Below are 18,325 nucleotides of genomic sequence, written 5' to 3'. Positions count from 1 at the left end.
CCTGGTCTAGTGGAAGGTGTCCCTGCCCATGGCAGGGGAGGTGAAACTAGATCATCTCTAAGGTCCCTTCCAGCCCAAACCATTCTATGATTCTATGCTTCTACAATAAATATGAGCGTACCAAAAAGAAAATTAAACTGATGTTGCATCCATCCTTCAAGCATTCTCCTCTGAGATATCATACATCTTTCCTAGTTTTTTGAAGCTATGCATAGGATTATGATGATAATCGGTGGGAAGGGACTATAACTGTTGGACTGTTTAATGGAAAAATAACTGAGGAGTATTATGGATTTCATTAGTCTAAAGCAGGCAGCAGCAACCCAGAGGAATCTAATACAAGCCAGTCTTGCTGTCACAAACCCAGTTCAACCCGGAAGGGTACAAGCTTTTCTGCAACATCTTACTATATTCCAGCCTTTACCAAGGGCCAAAACACCATCCTGGTTTCAGCTGGGATAGAGCTAACACTAAGAACACAGTGAGGTATTTTGTGTGGAGATTTTGGGGGTTGCGGGTTTTTCTTGGTTTTGTTTGTTTGGGTTGGTTTTTTTTTTGACTGGCCAAGTATCTTAGACAATTAGAAATACGTATTAAAAACATGTGTTTTCATCCCTGGCACAAATTCAATGATAAGGGTCATTAGAGAAAATTTTAAAATATTAAATGATTTTTTTTATTTTTATCTGATAGCTTTGAAAGTTATATTTCCAAATATTTATAAATTCATAAACATTTATTAATGAATTTAACTTTGGAAAAACTACTTCTTCCATTTCTTTTTTTAGTAAACAAATTTGTGCATCTTAATGTCAGATGTCACCTGTGCTGATTAGCATGATTGAAAAAACACAGGTAAAAGAAATTCATCTACTAACTTCTCCTAAACCTGTAACCTCTGTATGAGTTATAGCAGCTTTTAGAAGTGCATTCAGAATCTATCACATCCTTAAGAAAATTTTTCCAGTTGCTATTTGTTAAAAAAAATATATATTTCTAGCTAGGGAAATAGAAATGTGCTTGAAGCAATGAAATTTTATGGCTGTCAGTTAAACAAACATCTTTGAGATTATGATATTATCAACAGTTACATCTCTTTGTGTATTACCAGTTGCAAGATTGAGCTATCTGAGTGTAAAATTTTTAAAACATGATCTCTTCTCTTCCACAGGGGGCCAAGAATCAAAGAATCGTGATCTGAACTCGCCATTCCATGGAAAACCAAATATAAAATATGTTCACAACAGGAGTAAGGTCACAATGAGAAAGAGACTTTGAAAGCCTTCAGAAATATTGCAAAAACAGAGGACTCCAACTAGCTTGTGCTTTACCTTAGCATTCTATACATGTTTCAAAATTGTTTCCTATGTAAATATGAACGGACTAGGTTTTTCTTCAGTTTTTCCTAATTTCTCCCCCATTGGTTTGCCTTTTAGGACTCTGATGTAAGTGCAGCTGTGGTTTTTTAAGAGGTGTTTACACCATTTCTTGCACACAGCTCATCCATCACTCCACTTACATACAGCAAGAATTCCAAATGCAGCCTGAGTGGCACAACCTTTTGCCTTTCACAAAGCAGCTTAGCTGGACATAGAGCATCAGTGTGTCACCAACAGCACATTCTTGGATTGAATGCAGTGGTTTCTCCCGTGTTCCAGAATATGTCAAAGAGCAGAAATACTAATGTTTACATATGCTATAGTGAAACTGGAGACTCATGATAGAATAATACCACTTCATACTCACCACAGGTCTTACAGGGGCTCTGTTTCAGGTGTCATCCTTGACACAAGAAGTTCTCCTTTGCTCCAATTTACTGTTCCTAATTGTTTCTAATGAAACAGTTTCTGGTAACATATAATCTGTTTTTCTTTCATATACAAGGCCATCTCTCTGGCTAAGTGCTATATTCAGATATTTCATAATAAAAACATATTATCAGTTTCTGACATGGCTCACTCCCTTAGACAAAGTTTGACCAACTCCAGTTAGAGCTGCTTCCACACGCTGCTTGACAAGGCCAAAGAAGTCTGTCCAGAGTGATTAGTTTATATCTGAAATGGCAATTCACAAAAAATCCCTTCACCTTTGAGGGAAGTATACAGGTGGTACCAAATTCTTACCATCAGTGGGAGAAGATAGAGCAAAAATCTGTCCTCTGAAGTTATTGGATATGAAAATGTATCTGGTAGCGGCCCTGACTGAACACTGCATCTCATAACCTGCTTGTCTTATACCAGGAAAAAGGCAGAATTTTGTCTGTATTTCCTTCTCCCCTTTTCTAAACTAAATTCACATCATAACTGAGAAAAAAATAAACAGTAATAAATAGTCTTGATCAGTCCTAAGAACATAGAATTGAAAAATATTATTTTTAACATTAATTTGAGATAATTGCCAATAATAGCATAATTTTAACAGAAAAAAAAAAAAGTAAAATCAGTCTTAAGTTACTTTATTATCTAATAACTAGCGGGGAGCTTAGTGGGTGTACCAGCTGCAAGTCAAGGAAGCGCAAGCTCCAGATTGTTTTCCTAGGGACGGGTTTTCCAGTTTAGCTCAGGACTGGATATGCTTAGTTTCACCTCTGCAGAGGTGATTTCATAAGCACACCATTTAGAAGTCAGATTTTCAATACATCTCAAAGTTTTAAACTTGCATACTGCATCTCAGGTGCTCCTTCCAAAAAGGAAAATCATGGATAGCAATTTTAATAGAAGAATATAAAATCAAAATAAATTCAGCACTCAGAGAAGGTAAGTGTAAATTAGAGATGAACAAGTGCTACAATATTGTCTAGTCTCTACCAAACAGCCTGAGCCTGCTCTAGCTCAAGCTAAGAATCCTGGACTTCTAAATCTAACTCTAAGAGCTTCAACTTAATTCCAGGATGCTAACAAATATGTTCATTTTCACAAAGGAAGTGTTTGAACAAAATCTTCTATCAAGATAAGACTAACTAAAAACAATAACAATAAATTTATTATACAGTCACATAAATAAGTTTTTTAAAAAATCTAGAATGTGGCTTTATAATCTGCCATTTACCCTGTTGTGTTCTTACCTCAGAATAAATATGGGGTAGTATTTTGAGAGGAAAAGCCTGCATACAAACCGACAAAGCTGGTAGGCTTTACACTGCTGGTGTGAACCATACATTACAAAGTAACCTTAAGAGGTACCTGTAAGGAAAAAAAGTAGCGGGAAAAAAATCAAATTTTTTAACAACGAAGTCAATTTAGAGAAATAAACTAAATTTACATCAGAGAAATACTTACATTGTGTTACCATAGTGTTTTTTATCTAATACCAAAAGCTCAAAAGCCGGATTAATTCTATCATCAAACTGTAGTTCTTAAGAGAACTGTGTGAGAAGCAGGACTACCATGGCTCCTCGCAAGTTGTTAGCTCTGAACTCCAGCACTTCAAATAATGATAGCTAGTTGTTTCACTGCTGAGCAATAAATGTGTGGTCATACCTTGAAAAACTGTTTCAGTGGAGTATCTGGGCATGGCAAATGGTTTGTGCATCATCTAAGTTAAGTGGTGAAATGCAATCCATGTTCTGTAAATGTTACAGAAAAGTTAGTGGGATTTGAAAAAAGTTCCAATCAAAAAGGAAAGAGGTAGCATATATTTCATAACATTCAAAGAAAGCCCACCCGTAAAAGAAGAAACAACTACAAAGCTGATTGAACTATAAATCTGCAACTATTAACACCACAATGAATTTTGGGGTTTGAGAGCAAATCATGCTAAGATAAAGTAGAGGAGAAATGCAAAACCTTCTGCATTTGGTCTGTGGAAAACAATGTAAACACGCTAGGATAGTAGAGGTGACACAGAACAAGAATAAACATATTAGGAATTGGGGGAGGTTTTTCTTTGATTTCATCTAAATCAGGATTTAACCTTCTCTGTTCTGCGTATATCTTCTATCTCCATTAAGGAGCACTGAAAACTTAAGGGCACTCTATTCCATATTCTTGTATTTAAGATTTTTTAAATTGTTTTTAGGGTGTAATAGAAGAATAAATCTATGGACTACTTACTATCTGGCACTAGCCTATGTAAGTACTTAGAAAATCTCTTCTTAAAAAAAGAAAGTAACCCCAAAGCAGAACATGCCTACATTTTCCTGAAGTTTACTTACAAATATGAAGTTTAAATTGCTTTTGTCCCCACTTCTTTATGTCAGTTTCTATATACAATTTCAGAATCCTTCTAAACTTTGGGGAAGTCCTGAACTAGATCCAAACCTTGGCTACTCTACGATTTAAAATGTAACAGAAATGTGTGTGTTTGTCTAATAGTATGGAAATGGTTCAACATGATTTAAGTACACATGCCGCTTGAATTTATTACCCAGAAAAAACCTTCCTTTAAGCCTACCCCACATTGCCAGCTTTCAGCCAATTTACCAGCAGGGGTTTTTATTTATATTTTCAATAAATCATTGTTTTCTGCTAGCAGTTCTGCAATAAGCACTACTCATTTTTTCTGTTACATATATCTGGGAAACAAAAATATGAAATTACATGAAGATAGTCACTAAAGAATGAAGCACTAGGTGCCTTTCCCAGCACTGCTAGCTGGGCATGCCACTTGCCATGGTAATGGATCAGAGACACAGCTGTGGAATTATCTGGGGTTCTGCTAGCTGCAACCAATGTGAACTCTGAAAGTACAGATCTCACCAGCATTTCCTTTGATTCCAGGCAGCTTTGTAGACAGCTAGTCTCAGAGTGAACCACCTTGGACAATTTTGATTTACTCTCTGCCAAAGGTATTTTTCTTCATATGGATTTGATCCTATGGAGCCATTCTTTTTTTTTTTTTCCTCTTTTGGTGCTGCTTTCACATTTTAGGTTTGTTTAATGAGAAGATTTTTTACAAAGATGGAAAGAAGCAGAAAACTCTTGTTCCCATCTCTCCATCCTACTTACCTTTCTTTACTGAACATTTTTCTCCTATCCAGTCTTTTTCCTTGTTTCTTCTGATCCTGCATAACAGTTATTAACTAGATTTTTGTTTTTACCTGAAGTCCTTATTTAAGAAGAAAAAAAGTAGGAAAAGAAATCTTTGACCAATGATTTACTGTCCAAGCCACTATCATCTCCCTTATTTCTCTCCACATATATTGCTCATTTTACCCAATCAAATTACAAAAGTTGCATTTGATTCCCCCTGTTTCAGCTGAGTTGTACTTAATACATACACTTAAGAAAAAATATTGTTTCCAAGTTATTAATGCTGCTTCTGATCATCTGAGCGCAGCTTGGGGCCTGCCTGTCTATGACATAAATTAAAATAGTCTGAAGATCTGTGTGCAACTGACAGTAGTAACCTTAAATATCTTCCTCCACTGTTGTTGCAAAGGAGAGACAGCCTCCTTGATCAGCTTTGTATTGACTAGAGAGCTAGAGAGTCACCTTACTTCAAAAGTGAGGCACCAACTTTAAGATTCTAGTAAATCACTGGAGCAGTTGAAAGGAGGTGTATGAAAAATCATGCCTGCAGTTTTTCTCAAGTTGTACTTACTATAAATATTGTTACACATGTATGCTACTCAATATATGCATCTGACTCAGTTTCATGGAGGAAAACCTTAGTACTTTGCTAGTAAGGTCTAGATTGGTTGGTCTAGATTCACCATTTACAATATTCTCACAGCATATGTCATATACTATATGACTGATACTCAACTACAACTAAAATGTTTTCTGTGTAGGCACATTTATTTTCCTTGAAGCAGACAGAGATCCTGTTTCTCCCACTTCACTTGATTAAACTGAGATGTCTGGGCACAGAAATCAGGGAAAAAAAGCATTAGAAGACCTAAAAGTATATACAGTTTTGGCATAAGGCAACATTTATTTCTGAGAACAAGGAACTGTTATTCCTGACCCAGAGCTGGAGCCCTAGCCTCTTGTCTGCTCTGTGTCTTCTAAACTTGGTTTTATTAGCATTTTTTTTTAACCTTTGACTAGTTTCCCCTAGCTGGGAAATTGAAGAAATATAAACAAAGACAGACTGGATAAGCAAATGTATAGTTATAATGCACAGTTCTAAGTATTTAATCTACATACATAAGGTTATTTCACCTGTCCTTAGGTGAGGTGGTAGTTTTTGTGAGACCTCCTCTTCTGCAAGACACTGACAAAAGAAGTGTATGTTATTGTTTATGCGAATTCCAAGAGGTAAGGAATCACAAAATGAATCTAGCAGAGTAATAGTGTCATGTTCATTATTGCAAGAGTCAAAGCACAGGATCAAAGGCTCAGGAAAAAACAAAGTTTGACAAAAAAGAATCAGTTGGGAGTAAGGGTCACAGTCAAACAGGAACAAAAGAATAAAGAGCAGAAGAAAACATCTGCAAGCCTTGCTTGGGGGGGGGGGGGGGGGGGAGATGGAGGGATGGGGGTGGAGAAGGAAGTAGGAAGAGGGAGGAACCTTTCCACATACTTGCCCTCAGAGGTTTGCATGTATTTGTGCAGTCCACATTGTTTGAACCTGATTTATAAAATAGTTGCATTTCAGAGATAATGTACATCACAGATGACCTCTCCAGGGGGGTTTCCCTTCCCCTTTAGGGACAGCGGGAGGAGAACTTTCTTGCCACAGAATGTAAAGACTTTTAGGAGCTTTAACCACGTAACTCCCATAACTTTTGTGAGATATGTTACAAATGTAGAGACTGGGTCATGTAATTTGTTAAAAAATATAGTCTCCCTATTTCCTTCCAGGTTCTCATCTTAAACTTTACGTGTGGCTCCACTAAATAGCAGGGGCAGCACTATGAAAGAAAGAGCCAGAGGAGGCGAATTCATGTAGGGTGAGTAGAACCACACTTGCTCTGGCTCCTGGCAGAGACTCAGAGTAATGAGTCCCAGCCTGGGCAGCAACCAAGCACTTAGACAGAGACAGCATAGAATTCACCTTATATTTGTCCTTACTGCCCATAGTCATTTTGGGATAGGCTGCAGTAAGCCACTGCAAACCTAGGAAGGCTTTAATTTACACCAGTAGTGACTCTTGCAATCACCTTTCATTCCTGTGCCTTAAAGCCAGAAATATATATGTACCTTCTGCAAAGCAAGCCAGTGGTAAGGCCTTAATAAAACCATTAATTTCCCAAAGTGTTCACAAAAACTGAGTTCAGATAGCCAAGGCCAGCTTTCCTAGACTTCCTTTACAGCCAATGAGGTGAAAAATACTGGTTAGGAGTTTCCTTTAATATCTGAGGAGACTATCACTTTCTATTAATACGGAAGTTTCCTGAGCAGAAATATTCCTTTATACCACTACAGAATATTGCTGCTTCCTTATCTTGTCATGCTTATTTCCTGCAGAACAGGTTAGCAGTAGTAGATTGGTACATCTCCATGGACTAGTCATTACAGGAGTTGGAAAGTATCATACAACTCACTTTTTATCCTTTGCACTTTAGGAATGCATCAGGAAAACATCCTTTACATGTGTTTTCACAAATGAGTGTTAGAATATACAGAAAATGTTTAACAGGTAGAAATAGGGTAAACAATAGCACCCACAAAAGGGATAGTTCTTATTACTCCCTCTTGCATGTCTGTTACAGTTTTACAGTGCATGTTTTGCTCCTTATAATACTTACTTGGCTATTTTTTTTATTCACCTACTCCTAAGGTAATGCTACTATTTGTGGCTAATGGGATGTTTAAAGAAGTGCAGTCTACTCATCAAAGACCTGGTTCTGCAGTATTCTTATCTTCTTCACCCCTGTAAAGTTTTGGAGCCGTTTAATTTGTCACTGTGTGAGTCCTTTCACTGTGAATACTCGTAACTGCTGTCAATGATTTCCAATATACTGCAAAGGAAAAAGAGCAAAATTGGGAGATGGTCTTTCTAAGATGTGACATTAAGCTCAAAATAAGAAACCTTTTCTTCAAACTCTGACTCAGACTATTAAAACCTCTTTTCCATCCAGCTCACCATAAATAGGTATTAGATGTGGTCACTAAGTAAACTAGAGTCACTAAACTTCCCTATAAAATCAGCGGGAATTCTTGCAAAGTAGGACTGGTGAACTGTTTTGAGAAACAATGTTAAAATGTTTCACAATGGGAAGGACTGCCAAGTGGAACAAATTTGTTGTGGGCAGTGGCAGATTTTTAATAGCTTGAGATCTTCAGACTGATGACTGAAGAACATGTCTTAGCCAGACCCAGTATGCTGGGACCCAGAACCAGTTTGGTTATTGTGGCGGGCTAAGGTCGGCTAAGGGTCAAACCCCCATCCAGCTGCTCAGTCACTCCCCACCCCAGCATGAGAGGGGGAGAAAACAGGCTTAGAAAGCTTGCAGGTCAAGATAAAGACAGAGAGATTACTTACCAATTATTGTGATGGGCAAAACTACCTCACCTTGGGGAAAATTAATTAGGTTTTTTACCAGTTAAAATAGAGCAGTGCAGTGAGAAACAAAGACAAACATTAAAACAACTTTCTTCCCCCCTTCCCCAGGCACAGCTTTGCCCCTTCACCGCCAGCTCCTCTACTCACCCTGACAGCGGCACAGGGGGATGGGGAAGTGATGGTCAATATGTAATAGTTCCTCTCTGCCACTCCTTCCCTACCACACTTCTACCCTGCTCCAGCATGGACTCTCCCCACGAGCTTTAGTTCCTTCAGGAAATAACCATTCTGCCACAAGTCCTGCACAGGCTGCAATGGATGCCTGCTCTGCTGCCTGGTTCCACCTCCACCTCTTCCTCCTCTTCCTCTGATCTTGTTCCCTCCACTTTCTCATTCTTTTTGTTACCTCCTCTTCTCCCTGTCCAGCAGCATTGCCTTTTCTTCAGTGCTTTCTCAGAGGTGCCGCCAGCTTCACTGATGGGCCCAGCCATGTCCTGCAATGCACCTGGCACAGGGCAGCCCTGTCTCCTCCCACAGAGGCCTCGCCTGTAGCCCCCCACTGCCAGCACCTTGGTGTCTACACACAACATGGTTGTCCACAAGGGAAGGGGGTAATATCCAGCAACTGGTACTAGAGCTGGAGCATGAGCACTATGACATTAAAATTCTAAGTTAATCATACACACCAAGCGTTCTCATCTAAGCAAGTGCCAACTACTGATCAGCCACGGTTTGCACCCAGTGCTTGTAATTGCTTACACCATTTATCTGTAGCTTCTCTGAAATGTGAAAAATAAAAACCATATTTTTATGGAAGACAAAGTCAGAAATTAAAATTAGTTTCTGAAACTGGATACAAATCCCACTTTAAGGCTTGTAAATATTGCAGATCATGTGGTTTTGACTGATCAACACTTTAATATAAATATCACCTATCTCAGAAAAGCCACATAGTTTCAATTTCTGCATTTTAATGTCATTCGCAAAACTTTCTGCAAAGAATTTGACATACTGTTTAAAATATATGTAGAGAAATTCAAACATAAATATTTTATGACAGATAAAATATTTGCCTGTATATTTGGAATATATCAACAACATATTGTGTTATGCTGTCTTTGAATATTGAAATATGAAAAAGCAGCCTGGATATCCTTAATCATGGTAACACTGTTTTATACATATGGTAATAAATATTAAAACCTATGTAATGCACATATGGAAGATGTAGAGTTTTTGAGAGACACAGGGTCATTTCTGCTCTGCAAATCATGAACCTTAAGAGACACACCACTTAAAAGAGACAAAAGGGAGAAGAATTTGGGAGCAGGGTCAACATTTTATGATAGACCCACATAGGAGCTGTGGAAGATTTAGGTGTCTAGCTGCCAATTTATATGCCTAAATCTAAAGGTTACAACTCCAGCACCCCATCTAAGATGAAACCTAACCCAAGGGGTACCTGTGTCTTTGACTTTCAAGTATTCTAGGTGTGGGGAAGCCTGTTCTGGGCATGTCCTTAAAGGCCACCTTCTCCCTAGGTTTCAGGAACACAAAGCATAGCTCACAGCTAAAACTTTCAGGATCTGCAAAATTCTTTGCAAAAGGTGGATCTGAATTTTCAGAGTATGTGAAAACCTCACATAGGTGGGTTTATTACTGGGCTCTGGTTTTTATGAGATAAGGCTCCGCTCCTTCTTCTATTTGAAAAACTATAATAATTTTTACCCAAACACTATCCTTGGAACAAGCAATTGGGTATTTTAGGGAAAGGTGTCCTTCTATTACCCTCTGTTGAAATCATAAGCTTAAAAAATCACCATGCAAGCGGGGAAATGAAGGAAAATATGAGTAAAACTGACTTTTTTTTATCATCTAGTAGGCTCTCATTTGAAAAGTTTTCCATCCTCTTCCAGCAATATTTGCCAGGTTCATCAATTAAGTATTTATGGGAGTAAAACTGGACTCCTGTCTTGAAAAATTTCATGTAGCAGAATTCCCTTTGACGGTCTTGAGCTGAATAATAGCTCCATCATATCTCCTAATGATTTTTTCAGTCTTAAAGAATGATTCCTCTGCTTCAGATGTTAGTTTAAGTTTTCTACCAGGAGCTGGAAAGCCACTTCTCAGCTCCTATGATCCAGGCAAAGTAAAACTCATTGGGTAAATTCTTAGGGAAGAACAACTATAAGTCAAGTATACAGATTATGATTTCTAATTCTACCTTTAAAACCCTTATTTGCATTATTAATTAGACAGGTGGGAGGACAATACAGTTTTATGTATCTGTAGCATAAGGCAGCAGAAATGTGATGGCCAGCATCTTTACTTAAAAATGCCCAAAAAAGGAAAATGATACATCGTGGCTATTAAAACAGGAAATCTGTTATGTTCTGTGACATATGCAAAATCAATTGGTTCTATATGAATACGATATTAAAAAACAGATAAATCACCCAGCAGCATATAGTCCATATAGTTCTTCCCTTTCAACTAATCTCTCCATATTCAGTATATGAACTTGTTCCACGTGTTTGTTAGCCAAAGAGAAAGTTTCATGTAAAGGATCTCCTCAGGAGATACTTATGCAGTGATGAAGAAATCAAGTATTTTTTTCTCATGCCGCTGGAATTTTTCTCATGCAGCTGGAACTTTGCAGAAAGACAGCTGGTAAAGAACTAACCAGATCCAGGCAGGTGCCCATTGCTTGTTACACCTTGAGTGAGCAAAAATTTATAACTTATGGTTAATTTGTTTCTACCATGATTTCCCTACTACCAATATATTTGCAACATGAGTATGGTGCTAGTAAAAGCTAGAAGCTGACAGCACTTTTGTAGTAAACACTGAATGGAAGAAGTCTTTGAGTATGAATCACATATGAAAGAGCATCAGCAAAACCAAATAATGCACACACTTGTGTGGAAAAATATGTTGGCCGGTACATGGAAACTGTATTGAGCCTGCAAGCAGAAAAAGGGACTAGGCTAATGAGGAGTGATGTGGCTGAAAAAGGAAATGGACTCTGTATGGTGATGAAGTGTACTAGTTTATAACAGTTAGGGTCCTGAATAGATGGAAGGTATCCACTAGGAAGCAAATATAGAATCTTTATTCAGAATGAGAATTAAAAGTGAAGAAACTGAGAGGATGCATAAATCTGGTGACCTACAAAAATTATTTTACATAGTTGTTTGTGCCAATCATTCTGCATAAAATTATTTTCTGCTTTGAGGTGTCACAAGCTGAACATTCAGGAAAACTAATGGCATTAGATCATTTTTGTATAAATCCATAGCATCCTACAAAACCAAGGAAGACAATTTAAAAGAACTCATTTTTGAGTCAGCCAAATATTGCACGGGAAGACTCCAATACTCTATCAGGGCTAAATAAAAGGAGTATGTAAGTTTCCCCACAATAACTTTGCAAGCATCAGTGAAACAGAGACAATAGGTAACAGCCAGCTTGCGTATTAACAAAATAAAAGCACAGATGTGTGAAGCCCTGAAGAGTTACAATAAACTTGATTTTGTTTTGACATACTACGGAAATGTAACAGAACTACTTTATATAAAAACAAAGAGCTCTAAACTTAAACTGGAAAGTACCAGCTACACTTTATATATGCATATTAGATGCCAAAGGGGAATGGAGGTAGAGAAGTTAAAAATAAATAAAATGTCTTCTGTAGCAAGCTATTGCAGTTTATAGAATTCTTGCCTCTGACAGCTTCCCAGGGTCCCTCAGCTGAATACTGACACACCAAAAAAATGGAAATAGCACCTTTTTATCCTAGGCTATAGTTTCCAGCAGAATCAATAAAGCTGAAGGACAACAGAAATGTGATTGCCCCATTAATCCACTGCCAAATTTAGCACAGCAATCATCTCTACAAACATCCTAATGAATTTTCAGGCAAAACAAAACTGTGACAGTTGATTTCAGGATGAATTAGTGCTTTTAAAGAAATTTTGAGACATAGTAGAACATCTTTCACTAAGTATCACCCATCTTGAATGTTTCCTGCCTGGTGCAAAAGAGGAGAGAGGGACAGATTTGTTTTTGTTTCATTTAAGACAGATAATAAACCATGTTTTCTTCTTTAAAAAAAAAAAAAAAAAAAGATTAATTTCTTCCCAGGGTAATAAAAATTTTCTGTGAACTCTGATCTTCCTCTTAAAGAGTGTAAACAGATGCGTACTTACAAAAAATGTGAGTCAAGATAAATAAGTTACACATCAGGACTCAGTGAATTGTTCTTTGCTACAGTTTTCTCCTTTTTCAGTAACTTGTATATTTTAATTGTAAGTATACTGGGTCCAGGGCCCAAGGTCCTGAGTCCGTTCTTCCTTACACACCTGGAAATCAGAGTGGAGATGTGACTACAAAATGAGGGAAAATAACATCAGAACTGGGTCCCTCATCTCTGTATTTGACTCAGAAACACCCAGCAAACACTGAGAGAGAGGTGCATGAATAATGAATAATAGCTGTAAGAAGCAGGCAAGTGGCCTTTCCTCTTTTCTCAGCCAAATAGCAGAAGACCTTTAGAACCTGACCTACTGAAGAATAAGGCGTAAATCTGCTAAGCAGCTATGAATGTATGCAATATAGTGCCTTCTAAGGACTTGGGAAATTCTTTTCATTGTTCTGACCTCAAGAGGGTCAGCATTGTTATCTCCTGGCAATGAAACATAGTTGAGACTGTTGTTTTGTTTTTTGAACATTAAAGACCTTCTGTGACGAAGCAGGCAAGACTTGGACAGCATAGATTTCTCCTGACCTAAAATATGTATTGAGATCTTGGCTATTCACATAAGACTCATAAAAGATAGAGGCTCCATGTCTTCTGAAAGCTTTGGGAAATTTAATGGCTTGAAAGACTCCACATACGGTCTATTAAAGCTTCTAAATATTAGAAGAAGGAGTTCCTTCTCACAGTCATCAACCCTAACTACGACTTCTAAAACAGTATCAACAAAACCTGCAGTAAAACATTATCACTGTGCACAGGCTTACTACTCTAGACTTTGAGGTATGTAGTAACTTCACCTCTTGTGTTTGGATAGATGCCATAGGAAAAGCGAGTCTAAGAGACCAGTGAATATTTTGGTCATTTGCCTTCTACAAATGCTCCACGATTCCCTTTCTGGAGACAGAGAGGAGATTATAACACTACTGGCTCTGCTGGCACAACTAAGGTTGATCCAGAGGGGGATGTATGTTCTAGAAGTTACAGTAAAAGCTTTTTTGTCAGTATGTAGCTTATACATCTAGTGAGCCTTTCCTCCACTTTGCCATGAAGCTGATTGCCATGGTATTGCCATGGGTTGGCATATAGTCTTCCTTTACCACACAACAGGATTGCCTTTGAGCCACTGAAAATCCTTTTTTATTTTGCCTTTCTTACTATTATTGGACAGGACAAAAAGATACAGGTCATTGTGCTTTTGTAACACTGAAACACTGCTCCCACTTAAAAAGCACATGTGGTACAGGCTTGGGAGAGGAAGAGTTAAAATTCCTACCTGCAGTTTAACTATCCTATTAAAAGAAGAAAAGCTACCAGCAGAAATGGGAGCACTGGCTGGTCTAAACAACTTCATAGCAAGTCATTGACTCTTCATATTCTTTTTCCAATACTGGAAATAAAATAGAAACACAATGAATTGATTTTGTTATCCTGTTAGTGTTCTGACAGGTAGATGCCATCCAATTTCATACTGGACACTATCTTCCATATAGGTGTTGCTTATACAAACAACATTATAATAATGGCAAATTAAAGTATAAATTTGTGCTCTGATAAATATGCTAAATATCAAATGGAGTTCTAATTTGGGTAGTGATCAGCAACTTTTGCCAAGAACAAGATAGCAAGGTGGGTGGACATATTTCTATGCAGCCTCTAGGGAGGGAAGTAACCCTATGCTATCCCACTCTTTCTAGATACATCTGTGATATCTCTCAGCACCCTATATTTCAGGAAGTCAGCCTGTTTGTGAAGTTATTGTAAGGTAGCAGCGGGCATAAGTAAAACACTGCTAATATAGTACTTGGCCAAAAGTAGCCTCCCCTGTAGGAGTTTGTTTATAAATTGCTTTGGTCCACTTGACAAGGTCAAATCCATTCTCTTAATGATGAATCTCATCTGTTCTGGTGCAGAAAGAAATGTTTTCTTTCACTTCTACGTGTGGTAAGAGCTCATTCATCTCTGTATGTTCTAAAGGGAAATCTAGCTACATCAGAGAGAGAAGGAGTATTCAGAGGGCAACTGATGGCCAGGAAGATATATTGAATTCACTTTCCTGGGACAGACATTCAAATGGTAACAAGTGATAGAAAACAGCTCTATATTTCAGCATGATGTGTGTTCTCTCTCTTATGATTAAACCCCCTGTGGGCCATCTGCATTTAATGGGTTAGAACTACTTTGTAGCTGCAGTTTTTTCCTTCCATGGCTCTTATTTATTTGAGAGGAGACCAAACTGCACTCTTAAAAGTGCAGCATGTAGGAAACACTGCCAAAAGAATGAGAATGAAAAGGCAAATTTATGGGCCAGTGTTGTTTTAAGCATTTAGCAGTATAAATAGGAAGTGTAGATAAATGTAGACATATAAGTGACTTTCTGTTTATCTCAGTTACGCTATTTGCCTAAATTTCAGAAGAGAATTAGCCCAATTAGTTGATACAAGGGTTAATGATCTGCCTCTGGACTAGCAATTTAGCATATGCATAGAACTGTTTTCAGACTAAAACTAACACTCCTCCTTAGAACAGGTTTCCCTAAAAAGAAAAAACATTGCTCAGTCCATCTTTGTCTCTCTGATTCTTTAAAAAAAAAATCAGACACAAATATGGAAACTATTGTAGTAAATTAGGTGTAAAACACTGATTTAATAAAATGCAGTGTTTTAAAACTAACAGAATGGACTACCTAAAAAAAAAGCATTCATATAAACCAAGCAATTTTGTTCTAGGACAATTTGATTTAGCATTGTAAATCTATTCTATATTTATTAGGGATCATATTCTGCTCGCAAATGAAGTCATTGGCAAGATTCCCATTAACTTCAATTGGAATTTGATCATAAGGAGATTTTTGAGTAGAGTTAAGGAAATTTCATCCCTCTTTGCCAACACTGAGTTTTCTGGCTCTAAATATTCAATAAACTCCCAGCCAATGAGTGTATTTTACTCTTTTCTCTTTATATATACTAAAGCTTTTGCTAAATAATACTCATTAACTCAGATCTCTGTTCCAGATTTTTTTCTAAAAGGCTTCCAAAATCATTCAGTGTTTTATTTACCCTATGTGTTTGAGTGATATCTGACAGATTTTTCCATACATAAATGTGCATTTCATTATATCATACTTAAAATCATACTTAGCACTCTAGAAGCTGAGTTGTTCCCTTCTTATCACTTAGGAAAAAAAATGCAATGAACATGTTTTATATTGTCATTTTCACAATTAAAGATCTCCGTTGTTTTCCATTTTTAGTGATTAAAACAAAACCATTTGAGTAAATACAACTAGTTAAATACAGTCTTACAAGGATTCAGATACTTCTGGCCCTCTTTAAAGATATTGTTTTATGAAGTTTTCATTTTAACTATACCCTTGTCTTTCTCAGAAAGACAAAAATATTATGAAAGTGTTAACTAGGACCTTATTCCACCTACAAGCAGTTTGTTAATGAGACTGGATTTAACATTAAAAGAAGAAAAAAAAAGATTTTCCTGATTTTAACAAAAGAAGTCTTTAAGTCTTTTTAGTCATTCCTCTCCATATGAATAAACTGCTATTCATATATTCACAGAGGAATTTTGGGGACAAGAACCTAAACTTTTACAACTACTGGATTATAGCAGAAGACTTTGCCCAGCTGTAACGACAGTGGGATTATACTAAACTGTGTTTAGTACACATATGGATATTCTCACAGGAGTACAAGGCAGGGAGGATCAAGCCTATTACAATTATTTTTCATAATTAAAGGATGCAGAAACCATCATTGCGTCAGCTTCTGAAAGATGCAGTGGCCAGCTGTTAGTTACAGAGGGTTGCTGTAGTTAGAGCCAGAGCATGGAAAAGCACTCATGTAACAGGCTCTTGTGAGCCATTAAGTTCTACTGTATAAGCCAATCAGAAAGCACAATTTTAGTCCTGATGTTATAACCTACAGTTTTCCAAATGATGCTTTTCATTGTAAAAGCATCATTTACTTTAACCAGTACTATTGCCTATACATTGATCTACTTATTAGTCTAGTCTACTGCTTATTCCTATGAGAATAATCACTGTAATGAAGGTGGACAGCATGAGCTAAGTTGAAGTTTTGAGCTATTGAGTGTGAGGCCTCAAACATCTCTTATTCTTTGAGAAGATAATGGATTTGGAAGAGTCACCTATTTGGGTGTTGTCGGGTTTTTTAATATATTGAAAAATCAATGATATCTCATGTGTGAACTGCATTTGAACAAGCAGATTTGGTGAGGTGTTATGTATTTTTTTATATTGTTATTTAAATAGAGTAAAAAATAACTAGAAGAAACAAACCAATATCTCAAATACATCCTATGTGAGAGTGTTGTGTTATGTTCTCTTTCGCATGCCAAAGCTGTATGAGGTTTAGTGAGTTTGTGGTGCAAAAGAGAACTACAGGAATATGGTAGAGTCACTGGCCCAACCATCAGCATGCTTTAATGTTCTGCCCTCGTGCTGCCTTAAAAATGCAGGGAAAGAAAACCTGGAATTCATGATTAGAGATGCTTCTGCCCAAAAGTACTCTTATATTTCCCAATAAGTTTTTTTTGGCAGTGATAGTCATACACCTACCAGCCCTGCCTCTTCAAGACTTATTTTTGTGGGGTTTTATACCCTTCTTTAAACCCATATTGTTCTTGCAGATGGAGATAGGAGAGGTAGCAATAAAATAAATCTTATGTTCACAGGTCCTCATGAGACTTAGAAGGGGGAATTTAGAAAAGAGAGGGAAGGGAGGGCTGCACTGGGTTTAGTTTTCTTTCTTACTAAGGCACTGCACCCTGACTCTCCTCCCAGATTATTCTTCCATTCTCAGTCATCATACCACCACACTCACTGCACACTCCTCTCATACCCACACCTCACAATCAGTGTTTGCCCAGCCTGCTGCATATTTTACACAACTTATATCTAAAATATGTTCTTTCAACTACCACAACTTTACATTCTGGATGTTTACTTAATAAGTTGGCTTATACCACCAATATTTCATATAATTCACCCATGTACCACAGCTGTTTTGTGTTGCACTGGAAATACAAATCAGTTGTAAGCCTAGTTAAACTAGATATATACTTCAGCTTCTTTGGGCTACTCAAAAGTGGTATAAAATAAATGGGTCCCAATCTTTGGATAACTCACTATGTCTCACTATCATTCTGATGCGGGCCAAATGTAAAAAGATCACTGTAGAGGGATAAGAAGGGTGTATTCTGTAGATGAGTGGGCCACTTGTTAATTGGGTATGAAAGTGCTGGGGGAAAAATCGGTGCCTTGTCACAGGAAAAACTTCCCCTGGTTTTTAGAACTTTAGCAGTATAAGTGTTTTAAATGAGTTCTAACTCTGATTAGCCTGATTTCTAAATATCTCTGATATTTAGAAATTTATTAATAAAATATTAATTTCTTTGTGTCATTTTGAAAACACTATATTTTATTCTTTGCAAACAAAATAATTTACTTCTATCATGCTAAAGTATCTCAGTATTAAACGACAATATTGGTCATATTTGTTACATTATATACTTCAGGACCTTACCATGAAGTTCACAGTCAAAAAAAATGCCTTTAACATATTGAACTGGATTTTTTCAACACCTGAAAGTGTAAAATATTATGACAGTAAAGAAGTGAAGTGAGAAATAAAGTTCATTTCAGCT

The sequence above is a fragment of the Falco cherrug genome, chromosome 5 (assembly GCF_023634085.1).
Source record: "Falco cherrug isolate bFalChe1 chromosome 5, bFalChe1.pri, whole genome shotgun sequence".
NCBI classification, from domain to species: Eukaryota; Metazoa; Chordata; class Aves; order Falconiformes; family Falconidae; genus Falco; species Falco cherrug.
The sequence above is the reverse complement of the archived record's forward strand: the minus strand, read 5'-3'. Positions refer to the sequence as shown.